The sequence below is a fragment of the Tupaia chinensis genome, unplaced genomic scaffold, assembly GCF_000334495.1.
Source record: "Tupaia chinensis unplaced genomic scaffold, TupChi_1.0 Scaffold140356_1, whole genome shotgun sequence".
NCBI lineage: Eukaryota > Metazoa > Chordata > Mammalia > Scandentia > Tupaiidae > Tupaia > Tupaia belangeri.
Genome location: NW_006200233.1, coordinates 1,327,372 through 1,333,576, shown reverse-complemented (window position 1 = coordinate 1,333,576; position 6,205 = coordinate 1,327,372). Strand labels below are relative to the sequence as shown.

The following is a 6,205-nucleotide window of genomic DNA, read 5'->3' as shown; positions in this document are numbered from 1 at the left end:
GGCCTCCCCCCCCGGCCCAGGCTCCAGCCGGTGGGTGCTGTTACACACTCAGGGTGAGCCACAACGGCTAGAATTTGCACGCCAGTCTGACAAGTAGGTCCATGTTGTAAAATGTGATATTCCACTATCAGCTATAAACTGCAAGCATGTAAGACTGAGAAAACATAAGCACATATTTAAAAAATATTTTATTTAACTTTATTATTATTGTCACTGTTTTCCAGGATTTTCCAGAGAGGAGAAGTGAGAAAGTAGGCCAGCAGAGCCAGGACTCGAACTGCAGTTGGCCAAGCACTTGCTTATTTTTATGACTTTATTTATTTATTGCCATGTTTTCCCATGACCTGCTGAATGTTCTTCCTGAGTGGGAGCGGCAGTGGATTAAAAATAAACATAGAAATAAGCACAAAGACGCGTGGGGATCCGGTGTCCCAACTCCTCTGACAGAGGCAGCGGTAGCTGTTCCCAGGTTTATTCTTTTCTTTATTTATTTATTTTGGAGAGGTTTTGCTATAGGGTGGGTGGGAGGAAGGGAGAGGGACGCAAAGCCAGTTGTTCTCAGACGTTAATTGGCCGAAGCTGTGGAACCTCTGGGGCCTTGCGGTCCTAGGGCTTCCTCTCATCCTGTCGGCCTCCTCTGGCTGACACGGTTTCCTTTAACCAGCCCTGCCTTACAGTGTGGACACAGGCAGACTCACCTCATATGGGCTTCCCAGCCTTGCAGTGACTGCCCAGAGAACCCGTCGGCATGTGTTTAAAGGTCTCCACTGTTGCTTAGAGTGCTCAGGTTTGGCCTTTCCTACACTTTGGGGGTCCCCAGGTCCAGGACTTGATCCTCAGCCAGATGGGAATCCAGCCACCTGTCGGCCCCTTTACAACTTACTTTAAAGTAATCTTTTACTTACAATCAAGTCTAGTTTTTATTTCTTGCTTAACATTAGTTAAAGAGGGGAAGTGAAATTTATTTTTATTTTTTATTCTAATCTGTAGATGGTGAAACAAGATTCCCTGGATTTTGTCAAGGTATGACCTGTGACGTCTAAACCCAGCACAAGGAACAAGAGTGGTAACAGCAGGGGAGACCCCGAGGAAGTGGGAGGCAGAAGGGTTCCTGCAGGTCTCACTCCGAAGTACCCTGCCTACATCAGGTTCGGCCCATGGTTGGGGCTGACGGCCGAGTCCTGAAGCCACAGTGCGTCACCTGCGGGGTGGTTCTGGCAAACGGAGCCATGAGCCCTCCAAACTTAAGCGGCACCTATATTCCAAGCGTAAAGAGGTATGCTCTCAGCCGACGGCGCGCCCCCTACAGTGGCAGAGACGCTGGACTGCCTGCGCGACGGTGACGGGGTGCTGGGCGAGGCGGCGGCCCAGGTGGCGCAGGTGCCCACGACACCATCCCGTGGCACATGCAGGAGCTGGCGGGCCACATGGAGGAGCAACTGGTGGAGGGGGTGTGGCAGGCACGGCATTTCTCGCTGCAGTTGGATGAGGCCCGGACGTCGCTGGCGCCCTCCTCCTGGTACGGGCCGTTCAGCACGGCGACATCCAGTTCTCAGTCCCGCTGCCGGAAACACCAGGGTGGCCGCGCTGTGCAGCCTCGTGGGCAGGTGCGGGCTGGAGCTCAGGTCCGCGTGCGTGTCTGCCCCGATGGCCCTGCTACACTGACCCGGAAGCGTTCTGAGGTGCTTTCTGGGATAAAGGAGCTGGTGCCCTAGTGCAAAGCCACACGCGGCCTGATCCATCTGGAAAGCCTCACCATCTAGAAAGCTTCACTGGGAAGGAGGTCTCGGCCGAATGCAGCCGGGTGCTCGCTGACATGTTCAGGATTGTGATACGCGATATGCAACGCCCTGGGACCAGCAGGTGGCGTTGTGGTCCTGGTGCTGGGCACTCCCACTCCCACATGGTACAAGGTGGCTCTGTGTGTGTGTGTGTGTGTGTGGGGGGGGTCTCTCTCTGGTCAAATTAAAAATAAATGAATAAATTAAAATAAAAATAATAAACTCTAGTCAGTGCATATGCATGTATGCCCAAAATCCTGAGAAGAGACTGGAGGAGAAGGGGTTGCAGTGTGGCCATCCCCCCTCCCCCTTTCTGTTTTCTTTGTCTCTGGTGAGCTCACGTGCCCTATAGCAAAAATCTCTTTAAAAATATTAATATTCTTGTAAATATGAAGTACCTAAATAAATAAAATATTAGCAGAAGGGAAGGGAGAAGGGAAGGGACACAGTAGGGACAGTAACCTCTCAGCAGCAGGCAGCCAGGCGCCAGGGTAAGGAAGCTGGAGCCCCAGCATGGAGCCTGGTCTGCAAAGGCGAGGGGACCCTCTACCAACAGCACAGAATACGGCTCCTCAGCACCCATGGGACTCTTCAAATGCCCATGCTGGGCCACGAAACATGTCTAACAAATTTAAAAGACTGAAATCATGTACCTTTTCTGGCCAACATGGTCTGAAAGCCAAAAAATTCACCAATATGTAGAAACTAAACACATTCTTGAACAACCCATGAGTGAATGAAGAGATAAAAAGAAGCATCAAAAATACCTTTGGACAATTGAAAGTGGAAATAAAACAAATGAAAACTTATCAGATGCAGCAGAACTCAGAGAAGGAAATGTAGAGTTATGAAACCACACCCAGAAAAAAGGCCGGGGCCCGCGGGGGCAGTGTTATTGCCGGGGGACTCCCACGCGGTCGTCGGGAAAATCCCAGTGGTCATCTTCCTGGGGATTTCTCTCTCTCTCACCCTATGGCAAAACAAAAACACCTTAAAGAAAAAAAATACATAACCGCAAGGAGTTAGAGAAGAAAGAAGGAAGGTCCAAGCCGGCAGGAACGGGGGTGTGGGGGTGTGGTGGAGAAGGCGCCTGGACTCCGGTCGCCCCGGTCTGAGTCCGCGGTTGCCTCCGGGGCGCCTTCCCGTCTCCGTCTCCGCACACCACCACGGCCACACCGATCCGCTCTGACTCACTTTCTTCTCTTTTGCTTTGCTTTGTTTTGTTCTCCTTCCTCTCATCTTTCAGGTCTGGAAGTCCTTTGGTGCCCAGATGGTCACCGAACCCCGCCAGCGAGTAACCGTGTCCCGCGTGGGCGAAGCACCCAGCTCGCCTCGGGCAGGGCGGGAGGACGGGGGCGCAGCCTCCCCGCGAGCGTGGCCAGTTGGCGAGCGTTTCGGAGTCAGGTTCCTCCAGGCCCTCTAAAATACGGACTTCGGGAGCCCGGGACGTCGGGATGTACCCGGGTCGCGGATTCGCGAGCACCGGGCCCGACACTCGCATGCCTGGACTCTGGTTCCGCCGCCCCGCTTGCCTCGCGCGACCATTTCGGGGTCCCGGCCGGGGCAGGCGAGCAGAGGTGCGGGGTGCAGGAATGGAGGGCGCGCGCGTCGCCCGCGGGGTCCGGGTCCTGGCCGGGGCAGGAGAGCAGTGGTGCGGGGTGCAGAGCGCCCGGGCCATTTGAGGCTGTCCCACCTGCACCATCCCGCCCACGGCTGGGGCGCTCCATGGCTGGGCGCTCGCGGGGTCCCCGACGACCTCGCTGGGCGCAAGCTAAGCTGCGCGGACTGACCGCCGGGTCAGCGACCCGCAGTGTGCGTCGCCCGCCGAAGGTCTCGTTCAGGCCGGTTCCTACCCGCTGTGGGCGTCCTGGGGACCCGGCGAACCCGGGCGGAGACGCTTGTCCGCGAGCGCGGGGCCTGGTCCGCAGGGGCACGGGAGGCACCGGCCTCCCGGAGCGCGCGCGCCGTCACCTTGGAGATGCGGCGGCGGGGGGCTCGGAAAGATCTGGCGAGACGCGCGAGAAACCAGGCTGGCCAGACGCATATCACTTGTTATGGGTTTTGGCCGCTGCTAGGCGGCAGGACCACGTGGCCTAATGGATAAGGCGTCTGACTTCGGATCAGAAGATTGAGGGTTCGAATCCCTTCGTGGTTGGGCATTCCTTTTCTTCCCCTCCGCGTTCTCCACCCAATCACGGGCGGGAGAAAACACGGCCACTTCAAGAGAGCACCTGTGACCAGGGAGGGGGGATACCAAAATCTCAGGCAGCATCGTGTTGGGAGCGAGGTGGGGCCGGGGGCTTTCGCCTTCTTGGCACGTCCTTGACCCTCAGGCACGCAGAGTCCCACCTGGTGGTGGGGGTGTGGTTTCAGTGTCGCTCCCTTCAGAGGCCCTGGAGGAGCTCGGCCGTTCCAGATCCGCTCCCACTGCGGGCGCCCTCGCCATGCCCCGACTGCAGGACTGAGCGCAGGAGGACGGAGACTCAGGCCAGGTACACCGGGATATTGGCACGAAATGGACTGATGATTAAACCAAAGCACGAACCAAGTCGGATCAGAAATACCAGCCGTGATTCTGAACTATGGAATACAATGAACGGAAATGGGCGACGAACACCTTCCCTCCGAGGAGCCCTGGAATCCACTAGGCAGGCCCCATGACCGCGTGGACGGCAGAAGGGCCCACGGAGCCGGCGAGGTTCCCGGGGGCAGGGACACGGAGGGCGTCCATGTTAGCCGTAGGGCGTGTCCAGGGGTGGGGATAAGGAGGGCGTCCAGCCCTGGGGTGGGGACACAGAGGGTGTCTGACCCAGGTGTGAGTGTGTCCCAGCCTGCGGACACGGAGGGCATCTCTGGCAGCCATGGGGCATGTCCCAGGGTGGGGACACAGAGGGTGTTTAGCCCAGTGCAGGGCGTGTCCTGGGTGGAGATATGGAGGGCGGAGGGCGTCTAGCCCAGCGCGGGGCGGGCCCCGGGTCAGGACACCGAGGGAGTCCGGCCCAGCTGTGGGATGTCCCAGGCTGCGGCCCTGCCCTCTCCGCCCCCAGCCAAGGCTACTCTCAGGCCCAGGTCCTGGGCAGGACAGGCAGTGGGGCGGACGATGTGAAGGTTCAGCGCTGAGGGAAGAGAGGAAGGAGGGGAGCAGGAGAGAGAGAAACCGGGAGAGGGCAAGGAGTCCAGGAAGGGAGAGAAGGGACCCATGTTTCTTATGCTGCTGGTTCCAGGACTCGAACCATGCAGTCATCTGTGTGCGACCACCTTGATTGCTATGCCACTGGCTGGCCCCCCAATTTACTTACAGTAAATCTGTACTTTTAGTTCCATGTTTTATGAGCTTTTTGAAGCCATGTGGGCCGTGTATAGTAGAGTGGCAAGGACGAGGGAGAGGTCCAGCACAGGGAACTCAAAACCACCAGGGAGATCCCAGCTGCTGCAGGAAACACTTCCCTGGGGACCGCAGGGCAGGTTCTGAGGCCGAGGCATCTCAGGTCGGGGGATTCCGGCCTTCAAACAGTGGAGAGCACTGAGGCCTGGTGCTGTGGCCGACTGCGGAGGACCAGAGGCAGGGAGGCTCCCAGGGCCACAGGCTCTGGCCCCACCAGCACGCAGGGGCACTCTGTCTAGTGGGACGCCTCCCCTGCTCCCACCCCACCCTGATGGCTCCCACAGGGCAACAGGATGACGAGTTAGAAACTGATGACACGTTCATCCAAGGACAGCAGATGTGTAGTGGAACCGAGAGTGCGTGGCTATAACCCCATTGCTGTTTTCACGCCTCAGGGTCAAGAGAAAAGGGTGGGAGAATGCAGATCATGATGGCGAAATGGACAGCTTCCTTTTTGGGTATGAAGAGCTGGATTTGTAACAGCAGTCTGGGGATTTAAGGTTTCCATTCTTAAAATAAAACAAAAACTAATTACTTTATTTAATTTCATTCTTTATTATTTTTTATTTAACCAGAGAGAGAAAGAGAAAGCAAGCTGCCAGGTCCAGGGTTTGAACCACAGGCAGCCATGGGAGAGCTCAGTACCTTAAACACCACACCACCAGCTGGTGCTATGATTTCTGTCCTTTGTTCTTCACCCACATCGTCCTCTAGAACACTGGTAGCCTTCCGGATATGTGTGGGCCTGGTGGAGCAGAGACTTCAGCAGAGTAAGGGGATGCGGTTGGGGAGGCTGTGGCTGGAAGGTGGGTGTTTGGAGCAGGTGTTCGGGTCCGGCCTGAGCTGCGGCCTACGTGGTCTTGAACTGCTTCAGGTATTCCAGGATGTCTGACCTGACCATGCTCATGGGAGCCTTGTGGAACCAGCGCAGGGCGGGGACTCCATCAGGCCCCACCAGGAACTTCTCAAAGTTCCAGCGGATGTCGTGGACTTTCAGGGGCTCCCAGGAGATGTATTTCAGTGAGCCCAAGACCTCAGA

At 56.8% G+C, this 6,205-nt stretch overlaps 1 non-coding gene across 1 annotated transcript; it reads left to right on the top strand.

Moving 5' to 3' along the window:
- Positions 1–3,863: 3,863 nt before the first annotated feature.
- On the top strand, positions 3,864–3,936 carry TRNAR-UCG (transfer RNA arginine (anticodon UCG)). The gene has a single exon. It is a non-coding gene; the product is annotated as a tRNA-Arg (tRNA).
- The last annotated feature ends 2,269 nt before the right edge of the window (positions 3,937–6,205 follow it).